The sequence below is a fragment of the Mus caroli genome, unplaced genomic scaffold (assembly GCF_978045245.1).
Source record: "Mus caroli unplaced genomic scaffold, Mus_caroli_1 scaffold_3, whole genome shotgun sequence".
NCBI lineage: Eukaryota > Metazoa > Chordata > Mammalia > Rodentia > Muridae > Mus > Mus caroli.
The window spans coordinates 34,018,787-34,045,458 of record NW_028227258.1 but is presented as its reverse complement, the minus strand read 5'-3'; the positions used below and the strand labels follow the sequence as shown (position 1 = coordinate 34,045,458).

The following is a 26,672-nucleotide window of genomic DNA, read 5'->3' as shown; positions in this document are numbered from 1 at the left end:
CACATTTACACTCACAGACCAAAGCCTTTCCAGCAGTGAACATTACTATGTGTTCATTACACCTCCTTATTCTTCAGTCTTAATCATATGCCAAGACCCAGATGGCTGTTTATGCCTGCTCATTCCACTATTGCTTGGGCTTACTCTGGCATGGACAGTAGCTAGCTAGGGTCTTTATTAGGCTGAGGTTTTAAGATATCTCCCCTGCACATTCAGTGCCTCATTTGCAATGTCTAAAGTCACCTTTTATAGCCTAGATTCTTTCCTAGTCTCATAAGAGATCCCCTGATTTGCTTTGGTGAAGTTGAAGTCAAGACAAAGAGTAAAAGAGGAAGGTAAGCATCTCTTCAGGATTTAAGTCTTTAATTTACAATGTTTTGTCTATTCTCCCAAGCAAGCCCTGTAATTGGTTAACCCAGATTGAATCAGATAAAGAAAAGGCATTCTCAATCTTTAACTGCTTTGTAGTACTCTGTTGCAATGTGAATAAATTGCAAGCTGTTGATTTCAGCTCCTTTATATAGTTCAGTAGACCAATATCACAGCAGTGAAAACACTCTTACATTAAATTCAACATTGAACCTTTTTTTTTGTTTTTTGTTTTATTTGTTTGTTTTGCTACCTAAGGTTGGCATTAATTATCCATGCTCTACTGAATTCTTGCTAGGTGAAAATTTCTCTTTTAGAATGTCAGACAAACTCAGCTTTTAAAAAGAATGAATTTATGAAATTCCTAGGCAAATGGATGGACCTGAAGGGCATCATCCTGAGTGAGGTAACCCAATCACAAAAGAACTCACAGAATATGTACTCACTGATAAGTGGATAATAGCCCAGAGACATAGAATACCCAAGATACAAGATACAATTTGCAAAACACATGAAACTGAAGAAGAACGAAGACCAAAGTGTGGACACTTTGCCCCTTCTTAGAATTGGGAACAAAACACCCATGGAAGGAGTTACAGAGACAAAGTTTGGAGCTGAGACGAAATGATGGGCCATCTAGAGATTGTCATATCCGGGGATCCATTCCATAATCAGCTTCAAAACGTTGACACCATTGCATACACTAGCAAGATTTTGCTGAAAGGACCCAGATATAGTTGTGTCTTGTGAGACTATGCCAGGGCCTAGCAAACACAGAAGTGGATTCTCACAGTCAGCTATTGGATGGATCACAGGGCCCCCAATGGAGGAGCTAGAGAAAGTACCCAAGGAGCTAAAGAGATCTGCAACCCTATAGGTGGAACAACAATATGAACTAACAAGTACCCCCCGGAGCTTGTTTCTCTAGCTGAATATGTATCAGAAGATGGCCTAGTTGGTCATCAGTGGAAAGAGAGGCCCATTGGTCCTGCAAACTTTATCTGCCTCAGTACAGGGGAATGCCAGGGCCAAGAAGTGGGAGTGGGTGGGTGGGGGAGCATGTGGGGGACTTTTGGGATAGCATTGGAAATGTAAATGAAATAAGTACCTAATTAAAAAAAAAGAATGTCAGGCAACAGGAGAGTTTTTTTTTTAAATTATTGTTTTTGTTCTCTATATTTGAGAATTAAACAACATTTACTGAATTATTTTTCCAGTCCTCAAAAAACCCACAGATCATCTCTTCTTTTCAAGTTTCCATAGCTTTTTATTATTCTAGCTTTGTCTTGTTTCTTGTATTAGTGAGTTTTCTTTTGTTGTTATTAACACTGTAACCAAAATCAATTTGAAAGGGAAAGTGTTGATTTCATTTTAAAGCTTACAGTCCACCATGAAAGGAAGCTGGGGCGGGAACTCAAGCAGAGCAGGAACCTATAGGCAGGAACTGAAGTGGACTCCATGGAAGAATGCTGCTTACTGGCTTGCATCTTCTTGCCCTGCATTCTTCATCTCCTCTGTCATAGTCATGCATTCTGGGAGTATCTAATTGCCTACCATTTATTGTATAAGTATGTTGAGAAAGATATTTAGTGTCCTTGGACTTCTGTTCTCATTTATTAAATATCAAATACACACTGAATTATATAAATCTGTCATAAAGAATCAATATGGCAAAAAATTGTATGTTCTTTTGTTATATTATATATAAAAGCCAAAAAGTTACTATAAGCACTGTTATTGCACAGAAACCCTGATGGTTCTTCTTTCAATTTTCTTGTGTTTGATTCAATAGCCCCTATTAAATTTAGAGACAGTGAATCAAGGCTGAATACAAGATAGGAATTATATGGTCTCTCATTCGGAGTATGAGTACAGGATCTAAAGGATTGTCTAATGTTAGCAGAGTAAAAGAGAGCTTGTCATTGCAGACCCTATCAGAACAGAAGCAGACACTTTCCCAGGTAACAGAAGATAATTCTTAATGAATCTAACATAAAAGTCATAGTGGAATTTAGACACAATAGTCACAGACAGGAACTTTGGTGGTTGACTGAAAGTCCCGTGATGACTAAAAGTGCACCAGGTAATGACTGGTGGGTATGGGAGAATACAGGCTTAAAAAGATGGAAATGTGTGCATTGTCAAGGCATGTTAGGTTTCCAACTTAGCATGTTCTCTTTCTGTGGGTGGATAAACATGCAATTCTATTTGCTTTTCATGTACTCCAGGGTAAGCTGATCTACGTTTAGATTCACGTAAAAGGTTGACTGATGTGGCCTCATCCCCTTTTACATGAATTAGTGAAAAAGAGATAACACAGAGTAGTTCCCTGTCATCAGTGTCTGAGTCAGGAATTGACTTAAAACTATTTACTCTGCTAAGAGACAAATAAGGACATATTAGGACTTTTGGGAAAGACATTTCTCCATTCTTCCATGGTTGCCAGAAACTGTTCTGATTTTGGTTTGTGATGTTATCTCTGATGCTCATGCTGTGAATGTACCACAGTCAGTCTTCCTTTCCACTAGGGAGTTTCAAAAGCTAAGAATGGTGTGCAAACACTACTTTCTTTTTCTCCCTGGGACTATAAGATATCTTCTATACCATTTTATGCTCTTAAATGTTTAGATGTATAAAATAACATAAATACTAGCAATTTATTGTCTCACTGTTGGTTATTGGGAAGTCCAAGATTTATTGCTGCCTCTGACAATGTCATAATATGACAGAAGCCCTTTAGTGAGACAATTAAATAAATGAGTGAGGACACAGAGAACAAGTAATGAAAGAATGAAGCAAGAAACTCAAGGAAGGAGAAGAGGAGGGAGGGCACCATCAGAGTCGGTTCCCCCTTTTGTAATCAATGCACTCCTTTGATGATGGCTTAAATCTACTCCTAAGTGATCCCTTGAGACATGTATTCCTTATCTCAACACTTGCTTTAAAGAAAGAAATTAACTTTGAACATGAGTTTTCAAAAGGACATTTAACACACTGTGTGTATTCAAGGATAGTGCACGCCCATATAAATAAACTTAGGCATTTGCAGGGTATTCTAAAATGTAATGCTGTTCTGAGACAAGTAGCAAGAAGCCACTTCATTGTGCTGCATTGGAGCTGTGTGATGCTCAGTCTGAGGACTTAGGAATTGGATTAATTGTGTCCCTGAAGACTATCATGAAGATCTTTCTTGTCCAGATAATGATGTGAGTAGGAAGTTAATTTTCATTGTGCAAAGGCTCAAATAACTCATGATTTATAGGTTGTGTCACTAGAACACATGCCTTATAAAGAAGCTGACACACTGAAGACTGGGTGGACACAGGAATGCAGCTCTAGTCCCAGCAATAGTACTGTGTGGCAACATTAACCTATTCCACAAATACAAATCATCCTATGTCATCCAAAAATGAAAAAAAAATCATCACTTATTATTATTATTTAGTGAGTTGGTTTTGTTACCTTTGGATATAGTAGTTTCATGACTCAAGACAAAAAAATCTTCTACACAAGTTACAAGGCCAACCTTACAAATAAAAAAAAAGAAAAGAAAAGAAAAGAAAAGAAAAGAAAACAAAACAAAACAAAACAAAACAAAACAAAACAAAACAAAACAAAACAAAACAAAACAGGGAGACATTAACTAGGACTAGGGCACAGGTTGATGAAAATCTAATAAGAAAACAAGAAAGATACTTTACTGATGAAACATCCAGTTATGAATACACAGACATTTGTGTTTTTTAATCATGCTGAACCAAAATCATTCCACATGTAGGATAGTGTATGGTCCCCCAGATGGAATGAAAATTAGACAACTAAAGACCATTTAAAAATCCACACAGGCTAAGAAAAATCTAAAAAAAAAAAAAAAAAAAAAAACAACCTGAAAATTAGGGAAATGTAAATCAAAACAACTTTGAAACTTCATCTTACCCACCCAAAATGATAAGATCAACAAAACCGACTACAAACGCTGAAGGAGGTACTGAGAAAAGGGAAGAATTGTTCGCTTTTGCTGAGACTGAAAACTGATATAGCAACTAAGGAAATAGTGTAGACAATTCTCAATAAAATAAAACAGAGTCAACAAGATGATCCAAGCTACGTGACTCCTCAGTGTATGCCCACAGGACTCAGTCTCCTATTCCACACATATCTGTTCACTGCTGTTCCATTCACCTGTTGCTAAGATGTGAAAACAATGAAATGCCCTTAATCCAATGAATACATAGTGAAAGTTGTCCAAAACCTTATTTGTCATGCAGGGTAAACTGAGGCAAGTCATAGTATCAGCAATTAGCTGGGGCAGGTGATAATGTTCCCTGGGAGGCTGACAAACTAATTTCCTTTGTGGGCCCACAAGAAGTCAGTGCAAAACTTCCTTGGGTGCAGCAAGAGACAATTCTAAAAACTCTAAGTGCCAAAAAAGATCTGTAAAAAAAAATAAATTGGGGGGGGGGGAGAATCACACATATACTCACACACACAGACACACACACACACACACACACACACACACACACACACACACACACACTGGATGGGTGAAGCAAAGTTCAACAAACTCTGACATGCAAGCTCCAAAAACTTCCCACACACACACATATGGACAGACAGACAGACACATACACTTACACATATTGAGTTGATTGAGTGAGCAAAACTCCAACCACTTTATACATATACACAAACACACATTTTTGGTGGGTGACACAAACTCCTAGTAGGCTCCAACAACTTTATTTTTTCCCCATAGCTCATATATTCCAGCAAAACCTTTTAACCAGTATAAAATTACAAAATGATTGCATTTTCTTTTCATTTTTCTAGTGAATGATTATGAAAAACCAGTATGTTCTCTAACACCTTTGCACATGAAAAGACATTACATAATAATACAGGGAAAGTGTGAACAAGTAAGGTAATTTTTTCAACCAATTTTTCTTACTGGCAGGCAGCAACTTGCAGTTATAAAGAAATGAAGGCTCTATGCCCCAGTATAGGGGAATGCCAGGACCAGAAATGGGAGTAGGTGGGTTGGGGAGCAGGGGTAGGGGGGAGTGGATAGGGGATTTTTGGAGGGGAAACTAGGAAAGGGGATTAGATATTTTCTTTATTTACATTTGAAATGTAAATAAAGAAAATATCTAATAAAAAAGAAATGATCAATTATTTTATTATTTGTAATAAAAAGTAATCTTATAAAAATCTTAAAGAATCACAAATCTAAACTTTTATATACAGAACAATCACTCATTTGTACTTTAAATCCTCAGAATGCACATCTACTCATCAGCAATTTTTATTAAATAATATCAGGAAACTGAGGGGGAAAATGGGTATAAGAAATCACTCATTACCAGAGCAGCCTCCGTAATAGTCAAAATCAGCCAATACTAGTTAGGCTCCCATTGTTCTTGTTCCCTGACCTCAAAAAGTTCCTAGTTTGACTGATAAGAGTGTGTTTTTCTGAATACCAAATCATTCCCTAAGGTTTTCTTCATGAAAACCAGTAACAAAAACACTTTAACCTACCTTCACTAATGATTTATTTTTCCAAATGCTTTCTAAGGATGGTGGTCACTGCTGACAACCTACATTAATTTGGTCCAGTAACAATGCCTGAAAAAAATCAAGCATTATTATTGTGAGTGTTAATGATAAATACCTAAAACTCTTCACACAGCACATAGATCAGGAAAGAAAGGATGCTTGCGAGTACAATGAGCAGAACGATGCTCTATAACAGCGTAAAGTTCCCAGGGCACTTCATCCTCTGGGATGTACCTCTCTGAGACATTCCCATCACGACTGTGCTTACATTCCATGAGTTCTAAAGCCACTTGTTCCTCTTCCACTGATCTCAACAGAAAATTTGCTATGTATACACTATGAAATATTATTGAAATATATATTAAAGTGAACCATGAACTTTGCAGGTAAATGTATAGAACTAGAAAGGATCATATCAAATGAGGTGACCCAGACTCATAAAGACAAATATGATTTGTTCAAAGCTCTTAGCTTCAAATCTATAGATTTGAGGTACCTACCCTGAGGTAATTACAAATATCAGGAGAGTAAAACTGGACCACTGAAGGGGCAGGGGCACTGGCAGCAATAAAGAGAAGAGGCATGGTGTAAGTGATCAGGGACATGGGAAAGGGAGGCTCTTAGGAAGTGGGAGTAAGGTACGGAAGAAGGAAGGAGTAGGGTAAAATAACAATAAGGGTATCTAAAAACATCACATGTACTCATACTATTAACTGTTATCTTTAAAGACTTGCTATAATGTTTTATATGTTATGGAATAAAATATATATTACAGTATATATCTGTAATGTAGCATATACATATATATGTATATATACACACACACACATATATGTGTGTGTGTGTGATGTGTATACATTTGTGAACTTTTCACATGCATATACATATATATGTATATATATATATATATATATATATATATATATATATATATAATGTGTGTATATTATATATGTGAACTTTTGGTGTATAGGCTGACAATGCTTCCTCCAAGAGTCAAAGACCACCTAACAAAAAGCATAATAAAACGGAAAGCTCTCTTTTGATTTCTCAAAACATAAAGCCCTTGCCCTTGTTTGCTCCCAAAGAGGATGAAATTTAGCTTTGATGCTAAAGACTCCATGCACTTCAGAAACAGGGTTCAGAGGATCCTGATCTGGAGCTGATCTGAATATCTCCTCCCTGAGGACTGGTTTTCATGGTACGAAAATGTCCATGTAAACTTCCAATAGAGGGAGGCAACCTTCCCACTGGATTTAAGACATACTCAAAAGAAGGAAACCATGATTGGTGCTGGAAACCTATTCAGTGCTATTGAAATAATGGATCATGGAGGAGAATCTATAATCTCTACCAAACCAACATAATCCCTAAAAGCAATCTAAATATTTTTCTTTAATCACACATATAAGTACACCCTTCTTCCCCATCAAGAAAACTTTTTTACAAGAGACAGAGACCATTATAGAAACCACAACGAATTAAAATGATGAGTTTTGAAGCCAAGCCCAGTGCATAGATCCGCAAACCACTCCCACATCAAAGCCTCAGGGGACATTGCAGAAGGAGTAGAAAATTGTAAGAGCTAGAGGATCAGCGGGTTTGCTATGAGAATGTGTCTCCTAGAAATCAGAAGCTACATCCAACAAGTCTCACCAACACAAAGTCTTAACACCATGACTGCCTAAACATGAACTGAACAAGAAAGACACCAACAGACATGTCAAAGTGGATGAGGAAGTGCCTAAGAGCATCAACACTACACAAGAAATTACAGCCAACCAAGAAGTGCAGAGCAGGAGTGAAACAGTCTTCCCCAGGGAGAAAGAGCACTAATTGGTTATCCAACACTAAATAGTCAAGACTGAAAATACACATATACATATACATAACATTACACAGATTGAGCACATCATATATAGAAATAGATATATAGAAAATATCTTTATATCCATTTATCAACAACTAATGAACAAAGAGGGCTATGGATTTGAAAGAGAACAAGGAGGGATATATTGGAATGTTTAGAGGGAGGAAAAAGGAGAAAAATGTAATTAAATTATAATCTCATATAGAAAACCTATTTCCATAAAGGATTCAAGAAATGTAGACATATGCATATATACATTTAAAAAGAGGATTAATGAAATGTCCTAAAAAGAAATCGACAATATCTCAACTATACTCCCTTCAGGGTTCCTGGCTAGTGTTAATTATAGGCTTAGATTTAGATACAGGGTCTTGCAGAGACAACAGGGAGTATGCATAGCCGTTATGACAGGATAAACAAAACTAAAAAAGCTCCAGCCAGATAAAATCCTCCCATGGAGAGGAGAAGGTAGACAGAAAAATCCAACCATTAGCTGGGACCTTATTGGTGTTTTCCAGCTGCTGGAATACACAGAGTCAGTTTACTTTAGAGACAAGATCCCTGGTGGGGTGATTAAATGCCAGGACAGAAGCACTCCCCAAACTAGCTGCTTAACATAAGCTGGATTCCACGTGGAAAGAAGAAAAACACAAAGGAAGAAAGAAGTAATCTCATATCTGTGAGGGAAGAGTTGGAAGGAATAAGAGAAGCTGGGGTGAAAGAGTGAATATGTCTGAAACATATTATATGATGTTCTCAAAAAAAACTAACAAAAACATAGCAAATTAATAATAATAATAATAACAACAACAACAATAATAATAATAAATAGTATAACAACAAACCAATTAACATTGTCCAGAAGTACAATTATGGGACCAGTGAGGATAAAATGGTCTTTAATTGCTTTTTGTACATCAGCAGAAAACATGGAAGAAAGAAAACAAAAAAACAAAAAACAACTGGTACCTAAACCTGAGGACTCCATCTACCTCCTTGTATTCTATAACCTTCATATCCTTTCCTAAATCAATAATTGTTATTATTTCTCTCATCTTTCTTTGTGTTCCTATCTATATCTCCTAATATAATTTATTTTTTCATTGATAGCATATTAATTTGAAAATTTATTATTACCATTATTATTTGAATGAAGGCATGTGTGTGTCACAGCATGCGTATAGGGCTCAGAAATCAACTTTCCAACCATTTGAGAGTCAGTTCCAAAGACTGAACTCAAGTCATGGTACTTGTTAAGCAAGTGTTTAGCCTTCTGTTTTGTTTTCCCAGATCTAATAACAATTTTCAGTACTTAATCTTTTTCTACTCTGTAGTATGATTTGTATCTCTTCTTCATCTATTATTTTGAAATCCAGCAATGGTATGAGAAAGTGTGATCTTGTAATAAATCCTGTTCATTGTTGAAAGCATAATAATGATGCTATAATACTGTGATTAATGAGAATCCCTCATCTCTATTAAGCAATCTCTAAAGACAATATTTTATATATTTGAGGGCAATGGCTGAGGAGTGATGAATTCTAAATTGATAAAGACAATAATTAGGTCATATGCTGACCTCCATCCTACAACCTAGCAGAAACGGCTGAACTTCTCCTTTGTCTTCAGTTTCACTTGCAAATTGTGATGAATTTGGAGTTAGGTGGCAAAGGTGATGGTCCAGTAGTTAAGATATCAGCTGCTCTTCTAGAGGACCAGGGTTCAATCCCCAGCACACACATAGCACTGCACAACCATTTATAACTCCAGTCTAGAATTCAGTGCCTTCTTTTAGACTCCATGGGCAGAAGGCATGTGTTTGTGCATAAACATACATGCAGACAAAACACTCTTACATATGAACTAAGCACATGTAAATATTTTTTAAATACCTGGTCATCTAAGTATATTTTTGCATTTGTATGTAGTTATATCTAACTTTTGACATTCCGATAAGATGATGTTTCTTCAAAGTTCACATTCAAGAGACCTACAGTGGAGTTAAAAAAAAAAGCTACATACACACACACACACACACACCACATCTCATTGTTTTAAGCATGTTTCACTTTCATAATCAACAGGCTATAGATTAAAAAATTAATAAATACGGTAGCATTTGTGTGTGGATTGAATAAATATTCTAATTTAAATATTTCTCTTTGATTTATGAAGCATAATGACTTGAAATAAGGAGATAACAAAATTTCCCTTAGATTAGTAAAACATCTACAGTGCGACAAGGCAGAATTTGGCAGTCGTGTGAAATTAATGCAAGCAAGTGTGAAGGTAGAGTTTTAACAATAGCCCAGACCAACTCTAGTTAAAAAAAATAACATTTTCAATATTTTCCGGTGAATAGTTCTGTTCTTGATCCTCTAGTAGATAGAAGATATCAAACTTAATCTCTTCCCTGGAGCAGCTTGAAATCGATACTTTTATTAAGGATTTAGAGCTTTTGTTGAAAAAAGAACAACTTTATATCTTCGAGTGAAAAATTGTACCAAGTATAAAAAGAATGAGTTGTTTTCAACAAAATTAATATTGTTTGAGACCCAAGAGGCTCCTTTTTCTTGTAAGAGGTGTTTCTGGAGTTTGTAGATGCTGGGAGCCAAGTCTGGTACGTTGCCATGAATTGGGCTGTCATTCAGTCTGCTACCCATGCAAAGAAGTGCAATGCAATACAAGGAAAAAGTTGACCCATTGAAATAATTTTGAGAGTGGTTATGATTTTGAAACCTATTTTTATGAGTAATTACCTCAAAACCCTTTTGTATTACTATTGTTTAGTGGTAAGTATGTTATTCATACAAAATTTTAGATTAGAAGAAGGTCAAGTACACGCATTGTATGTCTAAATAGATTTTCTACAAAGAAGCATATTCTGGTTAACTGTAATGGGTTTGAGTCAGCTTCAATGTGATCCAGTTAAACATTCTATTGGAATAAAGGTGCCTCAGTAGAAGTCTTAAAAACAAGAAACTAAAATTATTGTGTTATTGTTGAAATTATTATTGAAGGCACAAAAGAAGAAAATGAATGTGCTTAGAAAAAAATTCAAACACCAGCCTGATAAACAGGATTGTGACTAGAGGAAACTGGTATTTATATAAACACATAAAAATGTGTTTTACACTGAGTTATCCCCTTGTTCTGAACCAACACCAGTACAGAAATGCCTGTATTCCACATTGTCCTGTGGGGAAATTGAGTGCACAGTTGGCAGTTACTCAATATTCGTGTAGGTAGAAGACATAGAGATGTATAAAATAAACATGGAAAGGTTCTGGAATAATCTCATATCCCACTGCTGAATTCACAGCTCCATGGTGAGATGTTATGTCTTATGCTTTACCCAAAGCTCTTCTTTTGCTCCTTATTTCTCTGAGGGCTGCTTTCCCTGCTTTTGCTCATGTCTGAGAAGTAAAAATATGATCCTTATGATAGCAGTTTTGGGCTAGAGACCTAGAGACATACAGTTCTCAGAAGGAGAAATCTTTTGAACATTTGGTTGAATTAGATAATGTAATTTTACAGGTCTCAAGCAAACATTTTTGTTCTTATTTCTTATGATGAAAAACAATTAATTTCAATATTTAAAAGTAATAGTAATTATTCCCCTTTTCACTTTTATTGCTACTCTTTGGAAGCAGGCTTCTCAGGGTTAACCTGTCCCCCCCCCCCCCGCACCCCCTAACACACAGAGGCCAGGGCATTCTCATGGGCCAGAGATGTCACACAAGACCATTCTGGGAGCATGGCAAAATGAAATCAAGATAAAATGTTGGAGCCAGCTAGAAATCTGGGCATTCTAAAACGCAAAATTTACCAAATGTATACAAAGCTGCTGTTGATTTTGTTATTTTTCGAAGATTATTGTCTTTCTATTTATGCTTACAGCATCACCCAAGAAGCTGTGGTAGTTGAATTTCTCTCATCCTTTTGGCATTAAACCTAAGCAGGAACAGTGTATCAGCACAGTCATAGCAGTATCATTCCTACCAGACAGTGACCAGTACAGGGAAATAGTCATTTTCCTTGAAGTCTTCCCTATATAACCTCTCCCATTCCCAAATAATTTTATTATTACTGGGCATCAATGTATTTAGGTTGCTATAACAAAATACCTGAAGCAAGCTATTTATAGAAATTGTAAGAATCCCTTTCCTGTACTTCGGAAAGGTGATAAGTTCAAGGTCAATGAGCTATCAGACTTTGTGGTTGTGCAGAGGGAACTAGAAGGCCTGCAGTCTTCTAGTTTTTAAAAACACCTCCAAAGATAAATGAATTAATCCATAAAGTTAGAGCCCTCATGACTTAATTACTTCTAGAAAAGTTTGATGTCTTAATACTGATTACTAGAGACTATGCTTCAACATAAAATTTCGAAGATTGAAACTTTGATACCATAGGACTGGCAGAATCCTATAGTTACTGTCTGGTGTATTCTCTTTGCTGTGCATGTTCTTGGTGGTCTTTGGTAGTAGATATCAACTGTGTGTGCTGTTCTCACTGATGCAGAATATTTTAGTTTTCAGAGCAATTATTCCATTATTATATGCTTTGCTTTTTCAATTATCATCTCTTTATTCCTCACCTGTTAAATAAACAGCTTCTCTTTGATCTACTAATAAAACATTCTTTTTGAGCATTATTTGATGAACAAAAAAGAGCTGCTTTGAAATTTGTTCTTATTTATTTTATGTGTAAGAGTGTTTTGCCTGCATGTGCATATTGTAACATGTGAGTACCGAGTGCCTGTTGAAGTCATATGAAGGTGTCAGATCCACTGGAACTGGATGTATGAATGGTTGCCAGAAACTATGTGGATGCTGGGGACTGAATCTGGATCTCCTGCTATAGAAACAACTGCTGGACATCTGAGTGATCTTTTCAGTCCACAAAATAATGTTCTGTAAATCTTCATTATCTGATAACTAAAGCATATCTGTAAGATAATAGAAATCATCCAAGAACACCTTCCCAGGATCCTTTCAAAAATAGGAATATACTCAAGTGCAAGAATTACATTCATATGCTACTTTTCTTCCACTGAGACCATACATGATCATATATGAAGAGAGCTATTTGCATAGCGATACAATCAAGGCAGCAAATGGTCATTTTTATTGTACAGAAATCAAATAGAGTCTTGATAGCATTTGGTTGATCCCACATAATATAATAATTTCTATATAGTATAAAAATCACTCACAACTAATCTTGCCTGGTTTCCAAGTAGTTATGAACAAAAATATAAGAAAATTGGTCAGTGAGCTTTTTAACTCACATCTGAAAAACCAGTGTGGATTTCTGGTTAAGGCCCAAAGAGTATAAATTTAAAATCAAGGGAGATCCCTGCTTTGGTTCTAGATATTAATATCGGACTCACTGATTTTCTATGTCTCTTAGTGGTAAAGAAGACATAGAGGTATCAGTTGTAGACATGTGCATGTGTACACTCATTCACACACACACACACACACACACACACACACACACACAAACAGAGAGAGAGAGAGAGAGAGAGAGACAGAGAGACAGAGAGAGAAAGAACATAGGAGACACAATAGCTGTACCCATCCTTTTTCTTATAGTTGCAGAGAGCATGAAATAACGACAGATGAGTCACAAAAACTTAATTTCTGGCTAAAAATATCATATCTGTATAACTGAATAAATTCATCAAGTTCATGTGATTATTTCCTTTTCTCTTAGAGAAGCATGAACTTGGAAACCAAACCACCATGTTCAAATCCAAGTGCTATCTCTAATGAATGGTGTCTTTGGACAGGCAACGTAGTCTTTCAATGCTCTGTCCCCATGTACAAATGTGGGATATAAAAATATCCAATCTCAGCTGGCTTTGTGAGTCTTTTATCTCTTTATTCACATACATGTATTCAAACGTCTAAATGTATGTATAGGTGTACACTTACATGTAGACCATCCTCACAAATTGTGTTATGCATTATGTTTTACAGGGAAGGTGGGTGGTCCACAGAGAAAGAAGGCTGACAGCTCTCATCTCCCCTACACCCACTTGATTTGATGAGATCTTGCCCTCTAATTCAGTTCTCATCCTTTTCTATCCATTCTTGTAATTGGCACATCTGCTTCGTTTGTTCTGTCCTAGGAGAAGAAAGATATTAGTCATTTTTGTCCAAAGTTGCAGCACACGGTAGATTAAAAGCTCATTCATAATCTGTCAGCATCTGTGAAGTATGCCTTGCCACACTAACACACATCCACAGGACATGTATCCTAATACCAAATGATGTCTTAGCTCATCTATGATGGCAATGAAGGGAAAGTCTAGTAAATAGAAGTCTTTGCCTTTTTACTAAATTTCACTAAAATTTAAATTTATTTTTCATTTCAGACTATAATAAAAGAAGATAAAATCTAAAGTTACCCTCCCTTCGGTTTTCTTTGGTTGTGAGCCTAGCCTTCAATGGCTTAGCCATTTCTCCAGCCCCTCTTCAGTTTTCTTAGTCTCAGTGAATAGTTTCTAGCTCAAGGGACTGAGTAATTCTTTAGTCTGTTTTATTCCACTTATCTCTACAGTAATCAGCCAACAACTGTCATATTTTAAGGCTGAATTAATTCAATTCCAAATCTCATATTGTCCTATTTCAACATATGAAGTAGATAAGAGAAACAAGGAAACTTTTGCAGAACCAATCCTCCAAGAGGAAAAACATACTTCTTATGAGAAAATATCTGAGACAAGATGGTAACAACCAGGACTTCAATGTGGGTTAAGAATATTGGTTGTCCTGAGACAGAGTAAGTTATAGCTTGCCTTGATCTAAAGATTTAAAATGAGCCATCAGATCTTTCTGTGCCCTTCTTTTCACTACCACCATTGCCTGAATTTATCCTTCTCTGCAGGTTTTTTTATTTTTATTGATATTTTCTTCATTTACATTTCAAATGCTATCCCCTTTCCTAGTTTCCTCTCCAAAAATCCCCTATGCTCTCCCCCCTCCCCCTGCTCCCCAACCCACCCATTCCTACTTCCTGGACCTGGCATTCCCCAATACGTTACCTATATTCTTTCAATACCACATCCTTAGAAGATTTTAAGCTTGTGTAATTCTTCCAGGGAGCATTTTCAACAGAAAGTGTTGTGTTTATAAAAGAGATAAGGAGAGTGAATCTTCAACTAATTTTTTCCTCATCTTTTCAGAGAGTTTATATTTAGAATCATCAGAGCTTGCTTGCTCTTCATTTGGAGGTAGATTGTGTTTTCAAAAAAAGATACAATCATTTGCTTCACCCCACCTAGAAAGGGGAAATCTTGTAATTAACAAGCTACAGTCTCTCAGACTTCTATTTCATTCTACCAATTCCAGGTGCTGCTAAAGACTTTTTGTGCTTAATCCATTAGAGAGTATCTGGACATGACAACATCTTCCTGTTTAAGAAAAAAATTAAGAAAAGAAAATAAATATGGTGGCTGTAATAATTTATTAGCAAGTGTCAATCTTTCCCATACCAGGATCCCAGAAGAGCAAGAAAACAAATACATATCTTTGGCCACAATGTGATCTTTGTTGCCTTACATGAAGACCCCAACTAAACTTTTTCTGCAGTCAGATGACTACCTCTTATAAATAATGACTTGTCAAATTTTATCCCACTCTTCTGCCTATTTTACAATACTTTGCTTCCAAATGCTTTGCAGTGGACAGCTCCATTCTTGAGCTTAAGAAGTTGTGATTTTAATGGTTGGGATGGTCAGATCACAGTGTATGGGCAAATTGCCAGTGATCCTATGTCTAGAGAGCATGCCTACAGCCCAGAGAGTGTAAGGATGCTGCATCTAAATAGGCATGCTAGGATGCTTTTTCTTCAGAGCAAGCAAGACCTCTATTTCCTTAGCTATAGTATTTGTGCTACCTGTGCCTGCAGGCAAGAAGGACCTTCTTATGGTAAAGTATGACATATTTATTCTAACTCGATATTAAAAAGAAATACCTCAACTTTTATTACACAATTATGTTTCCTATTAGACACTGCATTCAGTTTATAAGAGAATACTGGTAATTTAGATGCACAAGTAAAATGTTAGCATTTGGTTTTGAGTACCTAAACTAATTGGAATTAAAAAGCTGTTCTCATTAGAAAAGCTGTTTTATGGAATTATCTCAACACCTTACTAGACAAATCCAGAGAATGTCACTCAGCTTCCAGTTAATTCCTAAGAAAGTATCAGACTATTGCCAGTTTTCTAGTCATTAACCCTGCAACTGAAGCCAATGAAGAAAACATTTAGATTGGTGTGTCTACAGTACAGATGTGCAGTGTCTTTTGGAAATGACATCGAATTCCTGGCTCTATTAAATTGTATTGCAAAATGTACCAGTGTGAATCATGTATTGACTTCCTGTTAGTAAAAGAAGTCCATTCAAATAAGGACAGAAATTGTAGGTGGATAGTGGAAACAGGGAAAACCAAGCCTCTTTGAAGTAAACCACAGATTATGAAGGAACAAGCCTGAAGAAATCCTTCCTTTCATTTGTCTAGAGTCCCATGCTTTTTCTCTTGGTCCTTTCTTGTAATGATAGAACCTAGTGGGGAAACCCCCACTCAAATCCCGATTCGGCATGCACACAAAAAAATCATGAATAGACCATCTTGATGTAAATACATGAGGTAGTTTAATGACGGAGCTCCAGACGACATACATCCCACACAGGAGATAATGGATGTCGGCCATGAGGCTTGGGAGCTAGGGGTTTTTATGGGGTAAGGGGCTTAGGGGTGTGGAATTCAGCATAGCGACACACTATTGACTTATTCAAACATCAGCAGAAAAATTACACGTATGCAGGGTGTCAGAGTTCTGTGAGTTGTTGACTCCGTTCAGATAGCCCTGTTATGTCCTCACATTCCTTTTTATCTTTATGGTCAAGCTGTTCCCAGGAACAGCCCCAGGCAGCCTCTAGGCTCACAAACAACTAGCAATTTCTGAGTACTTTATATGACTTACAGGTCTTGAAATTTCATCTTTCTTTCAGTAATCTGATCAGTGATTGTGACAAAGTAGGCTGGTATTTCAAAAGTTTGCACAGTTTCCAATAGCCTGTGTGGCTACCAATCCAAATTCCTTGAATGTCTTATTTCAAATTCCCTTGGAAGAAGTTTGAATTTGCCAATGACTGCATTGTTACACTGGATATGCCCTCCCTCCTGGTCTCACACTACCACTAAAGTTGCCCAGACAGTAAACTGGGCTCAGACAGTGGTCGTGGAAATTACTCATGGAGAGGAAAAACCAGAGATAATCCAGCAAAGTGGCTCCTGGTTGGTTTCTCAATACATGACAGCTGAAGGAAAAAGTTTTCCTGGCTACTTAATTTTGTTGTAGCCTGCAGCAAGCCTGATGCTGGGTTCATGAATGCAACCTCAGATTTGGAGTTTCCTTGATCATTTTCTAGTTCAAATGTATTTAGTAAAAGGAGAGAATGACAGCCACTTTAAAAAAAAAAAAACTATCATCGATTTTAAAAATTCTAATCACTTTTATCCTGGAGTTATAAATTATTTAATCAGGCAACTAGAATTTAAAATAAAAAAAAATGTAATGAGGTCAATTTATAGAGAGGTGACAGCTAGTAGAAAAAAAATCACAGTCATCTCTATGGTAACCAGATTTTTCTACATGTGTTGATAATTCTTCTAGAATTTAGTGAAATGATATTTGCATTTGAAATCAGATATATTGTGAGGACATTGGAAAATAATATTCATAGAAGTATCATTTTTCTCTCCTGTTCTATTCATCTGTGATAAAATAATTTGATAACTGAAGACAGACACACATAGCAGTCTAACAAGGGCTGAAGTAAGATTCTTTTTACTCAGTTGCCTTCTGTTTCTTATTTCACTCAGACCCAAGAATGGAGACTGTAACCACATTTCCCCCGAAGTAACATATACGAATGTGAAGACTCTGCAACTCCCATTGATTAGAACTTTGCAGAGTTGAAATGTTACAGCTACAAGAAAGGTAAGTCACCTTGAGCTTTCTTTAGCACCCTTAGTCATTCAGTGCCTACTGAATATCCTTTATACTTTCAGATAAGACCTTTAAAATATTTTCTTAGCAGACTACTAGTGTTCACCAAACCCAAAGCCAAGAATCCTCCAGAAAACACTGAAAAAACTTATAGGTGGGCTTAGTTGATTAACGCTCACACATTCTTCTTTAATGACCAATGCACATCCCAAATTGGACAGAATAAAGACTCACAAGATCTCAACCCTACACAAAAACTATAGGCAACTTAGTAAAGGTGAGAACATAGAGGTTGTCCTACCCAGAAACACACCAATTGTGTCAATTACTCATATATATATATATATATATATATATATATATATATTATGAACTCAACAGGTTATATTAAGAACATATCTATGTAGATAGACATATATGAATGCAGTAACAATAAAAAAAGAGGCCATTAATTTGAAGGAGAGTGTGGAGTAGAACTATCAAATATTTGCCTTTCAATGACTTCATAAATAGAATGCAGTGATGGTGAGGCCAAGACAAGAGAATCTCTGGGAATTCTTAGGCCCAGCTAGCCCAGCTAGTTACAAACAATGAGATACTCTTTCTCTAACAAGATGGGAGGCAATCAATGACACCTGAGGTTATTCTCTGACATATACATATACACAAAGCTGTATGCATACAAATAGTTGCACACATGTAGTTACACACACACACACACACACACACACACACACACACAAAGATTTTAAAAAAGAGATTGACATTGACTATGACAACTTCATTTACTTTTTAGAATTAAGAAGGCTAAGCCAAGGACAAATGTTGAAAAGACTGTTGAATGAGTTACATACTATCAAGGTGTTTATGTTATCAAACCCAAAATCTGTATCAGAACTTGGCCACAAGAACTGGATTACAATTCTAGTATTTTCCATGGATTTAACAGCTCATTTAAATGAGCTAAACCAGTTTCTTCAACGTGAAACCTAACTTAACAACAAAATGCTTCAAATCAGAACAGAGGTGCCAATGAAGCAGAAACTATGACAAACTCAATTTTAGGAAAATAATTTTATGCATTTCAACCCAGATAAACATAGACCCATGAACAGGAAAAAATATGTCACCTTGATAGTTTGTTGGATGTAAGAATTGCAGATTTCAGGATTTCTTGGGAAATAGTATTTTTGCAGATCTGTGACATGATTTTCAGTCACACAAATATGTTCCAGGTTTCAAATGGAATGCATGGAGCTGTCTAGCAAACGATGTTAAGAGATGTTAGATCAATGCTGCTTCACTAGATCCTGGCTTTTTGAGACAAAGGCCTTCACTTCACAGTCACACTCACTTATTCCGTTTCTTGGCAGTGCCTAGCCTTGTGAACAGCAATGTTCAATACAAAGAACACAGAGAGGAAAGTCAGACATATCTTGTGAATGTGATGAGAACTCTCTGTATCAATTCCTCCCAGGGAAGCAGATCCTGATAACCTTGTTTCTTCAGTACAGTGCCAACATATGTCTAGGTTTGTGTTACCATTTTCCTTTCTCAAAGATTTACTGTGTGTGTGTATGTATGTATATGTGTGTGTGCACATGTATACTCTGTCTTAATGTTTGAATGCACACCACATGTACCAGCAGAAGTCAGGAAAAGGTGTCAGATCCCCTGGAACTGGCATCAGAGATAATTCTGAGTCACTATGTGGGTGTCGGGAATCGAACCCAGATCTTCTAAAAGAATAGATGCTATTAACGGCTGTGTCATCTATCTTATTCCTGCTTTTACTTGTATAATTAAATATTTAGATGCATAGTTGGGGTTGTTACAGGAGGACTTTTATTGCTAGTTCTCTGAGGTGATAGTTACTATAAAGATTATATAGAGTTTTTTTTTTTAACCTGGCAGCTTTTATTTGTGTAATCAATGTGTGACATTAGAGAATTCATCCGGCATGGCATAGAGAAGCCAATGGATTGTACACTTCAGCTTTGTGGCAACATAGTAAATATTTTACACACAAAAACGAAAATTAATGTTAAATAAAAATGAAAGTTATATGATTATATTTTCAAAGGATATCAAAGCTCATGGTGATTTATTTACTGGAAGAATAACAAGATATCCCCAAGGGTATTGGATCGAGACAGTTCTAAAATCATCTGTGTCATGGAGTTAACAAAAGAGTTAACTAGGGGAGTCATTTGTAAAGAAAGAATATGCTTTCATTACAAATTAGCATGTTTATCCTGCTTGGACTTTGTTGTGTTTCTTGAGTCTGTGGGTAGACACTGCCTTTCAGCATTTATGTCTGTGGTAGTTTTGCCTCCATTTCTCTGCATGTATTTATGTGACATACATCTGACCAGTACAGATTTAGCGAAGGAAGTACTGGAGAGTAACTCATGCTGGGCAATATTTGAAAGAGCAGCAGATGAGATCCCAGAGCCACACCATGCCCTTATTATGACTTCTTTCCTTAGTGATAGATGCTCTTTATCAAACACTGGAAACAGCAAGCTTAGAACTAGGAAGAGGCAGGGACAGTGTGAAAAGAACACCACACCAACTGAAGAATACTGGAATTGATAGGCTACAAGGTTCCATGTACCATAGATTCTCTTAAAAGCATTAACAAACGTGGCAAATAAATAAGAAGTCATCGTCAAAGTTAAAGATATAAAGCAACCATGTGTTTTTTTATTACCAAGAAACAAATAAATCACTAAAGGACTGACAATGTATCTCAGGGTAAGGAGGCATAGGACCTTCAGTTCAAGATTTAGTACTGAAAAATTAAAATAAAACAAAACAAAGCAAAACAACTAAACTTCAGTAAAATGTCTCTATCTTCTTCTTATTCCTGACATCATCTTGTTTATTCCAGAGACAAATCCATGTTTAATTCTCAAGATAATCATGTACAAGTAAACATGCATATGTTGTGAGGAACATATAATCTTTTGAGAACGAGAAAGAGCCATGAGTTTTGGAAGCACGAGTTTCCATGATGCTGGGTCCGGAAGTCTCTGTAGGACCATGAAGTTTGGATTTAGATCCTGTGTTTACTCGTGCAGCTGAGATCAGATGTTTCCTGATTACACTGTATTTACTGCATTTACTTTGCTCTGCTTGGCTTCATGCTTGTTACGTAAACATATTTTAGAATCAATACTTTATAAAACTGCAAAGAGCCATTCTAATCACTGGTTTGGCTCTGTGCAGGTTTGTATAAATCCCAGTATATTTTCTGGCCAAAACTTACTAATAAACATGTACTTGAGAATGAAAACATCCTCTAACACCTCATGCTACAAATCATAACTTTCTCCCTGGGGAGAATTTTATCTCAATATGGAGTGACCTTCCCCATGAGCAGTACTGGCCATCCTGGTCCCAGGACATATCTTTCACTAAGGAGATGTAAGTCTACCTGAATGTCAGAAACTCCAGGTCCATATCTTGTGTCCATTTTCCATTTGTCCTTGTATTTTCATACAGTCACTCCAGAAGTAAAACTTAACTTTGGAATTTCATATGTCCATTCTATTTATGCTTAGAAACCAAGTAGGTATAAACAGTTACAAACAAGCTTAATTTATATGCATTCTTTTTGTCCTTCCTTGAGGACAATAACGAAATTCCTAGAACTGTACACATTGCCTTCATTTTTATGAAAGCATACAAAGGTTTCTTACAGAAACAGTCTAGGTCATTTTTTTGTGAGTGCTCCATAGCCTCAGTAATAGTGTCAGGCCTTGGGACCTCCCCGTGAGCTGGATCCCACTTTGGGCCTGTCACTGTACCTTCTTTTCCTCAGGCTCCTCTCAATTTCCATCCCTGTAATTCTTACAGACAGGAAAAATTATGGGTCAGAGATTTGATTATTTGATGGCAACCCCCTCCCTCATTTGATGCCCTGCCTTCCTTTTAGAGGTGGCCTCTATAAAGAAATTCCCTCTCCCTACTGTCAAGAATTTCATTGTCTCTTACCTCCCAGGACTCTGGTGTCCACTTTCCCACCCAGGTCCCTCCCTCCATCCCCACTAGTAATGGCTTCTCCCTCCAAAGTGAGACTGAGGAGTCCTCACTAGGACGTTTTAGCTTGTTGACCTTTTTGAGTTCTATGGACTGTATCTTGGGTATTTTGTACTTTTTTTTGGGGGGGGGACCTAATATCCACTTATTAGTGAGTACATACTATGCCTGTAATTTTGTGTCTGAATTCCCACACTCAGGATGATATTTTCTAGTTCCATCCATTTGCCTGTAAAACTCAGGAAGTCCTTGCTCTTAATAGCTAGTAGTATTCCATTGTGTAAATGTGCCTACATTTTCTGTATCCATTTTTCTGTCGTGGGACATCTGGGTTGTTCCAGCTTCTGGCTTTCACAAATAAGGCCGCTATGAATACTGTGGAACATGTGCCCCTGTGGCATGGTGTGGCATATTTTGGGTATACTTTCAAGAGTGGTATATTTGGTTCTTCAGGTAGATATATTTCCAATTTTCTGAGGGAAACGCCAGATTTATTTCCAGAGTGGTTGTCCCATGTGCACCCACCAGCAATGGAGGAACATTCATCACTCTCCACATTCTCAGCAACATGTATTGTCACCTGAGGTTTGATCTTAGCCATTCCGATTGGTGTGAAGTGGAATCTCAGGATTGTTTTATATTATTTTTGGCTATTGTAAAGAGAGTTGTTTCCCTAATTTCTTTCTCAGCCTGTTTATCATTTGTATAAAGGAAGGCTACTGATTTATTTGAGTTAATTTTATGTATGGCCAATTTGCTAAAGTTTATCATCTGGAGAAGTTCTCTGATAAATTTTTTTGGGTTGCTTATGTATGCTATCATATCATTTGCAAGTAGTGATACATTTATTTCTTCTTTGCCAATTTGTATCCCCTTGATGTCTTTTTCTTCTCTTATTTTTCTAGCTAGCACTTCCAGTATTATATTGAATAGATGTGGGAGAGTGGACATCCTTGTCTTATCCCTGATTTTAGTGGGACTGCTTAAAGTATGTCTCCATTTAATTTGATATTGGCTGTTGGTGTGCAGTAGATTGCTTTTATTATGTTTAGGTATGTATGGGCTTTGAATTCCTGAGCTCTCCAATACTTTTAACATGAAAGTTTATTGTATTTTGTCAAATGTTCTTTCTGCATCTAAAGAGATGATCATGTAATTTTTTTAGATTGTTTGTATAATGGGTTATATTAATGAATTTTCACATATTGAACCAACCTGGGATGAAACATGATTGATCATGGTGAATGATGGTTTGGATGTGTTCTTGGATTCAGTTCATAAGAATTTTATTGAATATTTTTGCATTGATATTCATAAGCGATATTGACCTGAAGTTCTATTTTTTGGTTGGGTCCTTGTGTGGTTTAGGTATCAGAATAATTGTGGATTCATAGAATGAATTAGGTAGTGTTTCTTCTGTTTCTATTTGATGGGATATTTTGAGGAATATTGGTATCAGGACTTCTTTGAATGTCTGGTAGAATTCTGAACTAATTTCATATGGCCCTGGGCTTTGTTTGGTTGGGAGGTTCTTAATTATTTCTTCTATTTCCATGTGTGATGTGGATCTGTTTCGATAGTTTACCTGCTTTTGATTTAACGTTGGAATGTGGTATTTGTCTAGAAAAACATCCATTTCATTCAGATTTTCCAGTTCTGTTGAGTATAGGTGTTTATCATAGGATCTGATGGTTTTGTGAATTTCCTCAGTTTCTGTTGTTATGTCTCCCTTTTCATTTCTGATTTTATTTAGTTACTGCCTCTCTGCCCTGTAGTTAGTTTGACTAGGGGTTTATCTATCTTGTTGATTCTCTCAAAGAACCATATTTTGGTTTTGTTGATTCTTTGTTAGTTCTCTTTGTTTCTATTTGGTTGATTTCAGCCCTGAGTTTATTTCCTTTAGTCTACTCCTTTAGAGTGGTTTGCTTCTTTTTATTCTAGAGCTCTCAGGTGTGCTGTTAAGCTGTTAATGTAAGATCTCTCCAGTTTCTTTACCGGGGCACTTAGTGCTATGGACTTTCCTCTTAGCACTGCTTTCATTGTGTCCCATAAGTTCGGGTATGATGTGTCAACATTTTCATTAAATTTCAGGAAGTTTTTTTTTATTTCTTTCTTTATTTCTTCCCTGACCATGTTATCATTGAGTAGAGAGTTGTGCAGTTTCCACATGTATGTGGGTTTTCTGTTATTTTTGCTGTTATTGAAGACAAGCCTTAGGCCATGGTGATCTGATAGAATGCATAGGATTATTTCAATCATCTTCTATTAGTCAAGGATTTTTTTTCATGGCCAATTATATGGCTGACTTTGGAGAAGGTACCATGAAATGCTGAGAAGAAGGTGTATTCTTTTGTTTTAGGGTGAAATATTCTGTAGATTTATGTTAAATCCATTTGTTTCATAACCTCTTTTAGTTTCACTGTGTTTCAGTTTAGTTTCTGTTTCAATAACCTATCTATTTTTGAGAGTGGGGTGTTGAAGTATCCCAATACTATTGTACCAGGTTCAATGTGTGTTTTGAGCTTTAGTAACATTTCTTTTATGAACGTGGATGCTCTTGCATATGAGGCATAGATGTTCAGAATTGAGACTTTCTCTTGGTGGATTTACCCCTTGATAAATATGAAGTGTCCTTCCTTATCACACTTTATAACTCTTGGTTGAAATTCTATTTTATTGGATATTAGGATGGCAACTCCCGCTTGTTTCCTATGACCATTTGCTTGGAAGACCTTTTCCATCCTTTTACTCTGAGGTAGTATCTCCTTTTGTTATTGAAGCATGTTTCTTGCATATAGCCAAATGCTGGATTTTGTTTGTGTATCCAGACTGTTACCTTATGTCGTTTTATAGGTGAGTTGAGTCCATTAATATTGAGAGATATTAAAGATAGATAACTGTTGGTTTCTGGTATGTTTGTTTTGTAAGTGGATTTATGTGCTTGTGTTTCTCTCCTTTAGACTTTGTTGTGAGATACTTAATATCTTGATTTTTCTTTGGTACAGGTATCTTCCTTGTTTGGGGGTTTTTCTCCTAGGATCCTCTGTAGGGCTGTATTGGTAGATATATTTTGTTTTGTCCTGGAATATTTTGGTTTCTCCATCTATGTTGATTGAGATTTTTGCTGGGTGTCATAGCCTGGGCTGGCATTTGTGTTTTCTTAGAGTCTGCATGACCTTTGACCAGCCTCTTCTGGCTTTCATAGTCTCTGTTGAGAAGTCTAGTGTAACTCTGATAGGTCTTCCTTTGTATGTTACTCGGCCTTTTTCCCTTGCATCTTCTAATATTCTTTCCTTGTTGTGTGCATTTAGTGTTTTGCTTATTATTATGTGACAAGAGGATTTTCTTTTCGGATCCCACTTATTTGGTGTTCTATATGCTTCTTGCACCCTTATGACCATTTCTTACTTTAAGTTGGAGAAGTTTTCTTCTGCAATTTTATTGAAGAAATTTTCAGGTCCTTAGAGCTCAGAATCTTTGTTCTCCTCTATTCCAATTATTCTTTGATTTGGTCCTTTCATTGTGTCCCGAATTTCCTGGATGCTTTGGGTTAAGAGATTTTTACCTTTAGAATTTTCTTTGACAGTTGTGTCATTCTCTTCTATGGTATCTTCTACACCTGAGATTCTCTCTTCTATCTCTTGTGTTCTGTTGGTGATCCTTACATCTGTACTTCCTGACCTCTTTCCTATGTTTTCCAGGTTTGCCTCCATTTGTGTTTCCTTTATTGTTTCTACTTCCACTTTTAGGTTTGGGATCACTTTATTCAATTCCTTCACCTGTTTACCTGTGTTTCTTTCAGTGAGTTATTGATATTCTCCTTAAAGGACACTATTATCTTCATGAGAAAAAAATTTAGAACAGATTCCTGATTTTCGGGTGTGTTGGTGTCTTCAGGGTTTGCTGTGGTGGGAGAATTGGGTTCTGATCATGCCCACGTATATTGGCTACTATTGCTTGTGGTCTTATGCTTGCCTCTTGCCATCTGGATATCCCTGGTGTTTGCTGGTCTGGGTGACTCTGTAGTCTGTCTATTTTGTCCCTGGGTTGCTTCAGGTCTCCAGGTAAGCCTGTGACCCTGACTGTAGCAGACCACCTGTGGAACCTTCCAACTGGGGGATCTTCACAGGGGCAGAGAAAGTTGCTGATCTGTTGCCCTGACTGCAGTAGATCTCCTGGAAGGTCTTCAGACTGTTGGGTCTTCACTGGAGCAGTCAAGCTGTTGTACTGTGTGAAGATGTTCTCCAGGGGTGCCTATGCACTGTAGTTTCTGGTTCTCTGTGTGAGGCAGAATTCCAGGGAAGCTTTCAGTCTGTAGTATCAGTTGCCCTGCATGACTTTAAGCTGTGGTGTCTACTGCTCTGAGTTCAGGGGATCCTCTAAGATGGGTAAGGATATGGTGTCTTCACTGGAGCAGACCAGCTAGGAGTCCTACTACACATTTTTTAATTGACCCCTAGAAATTCCCTCTCTGACATATGTGTAGTACTCATGGACACAAAGGATATTACTAGCTTGACCAGATAACATTTTAAGAACATAGTAAAAGTAAACAGAGTTTTACAAACTAAATAAAGGTTTAACAGGCTGATCTTGTGTTAAAAACATCTTAGGTTCTATAAATCATGAGAAAGCCCTTCAAAACAGCTGAGCATGAAGTAGAAAATTGCAGCTCATGAAACAGCCATCATGAATCTTATATGTTCTATGACTATAAAGAAATTAATTCACTAAACAGTCCTGTGACCACAGAAGAGTATCAACTGGGATTTAAATATGAAATATTCCTCATTTTTAGGTGTTTGA

The 26,672-nt window shown here is 36.7% G+C and overlaps 1 long non-coding RNA gene across 1 annotated transcript in view; it reads left to right on the top strand.

The window, feature by feature from the left end:
* Nucleotides 1–26,672, top strand: part of LOC147005449 (uncharacterized) — a 79,420-nt gene that overhangs the window by 38,909 nt on the left and 13,839 nt on the right. Inside the window, exon 3 of the long non-coding RNA XR_015046598.1 lies at nt 17,696–17,813. This is a non-coding gene — a long non-coding RNA (uncharacterized LOC147005449). The remainder of the gene's footprint in view (nt 1–17,695; nt 17,814–26,672) is intronic.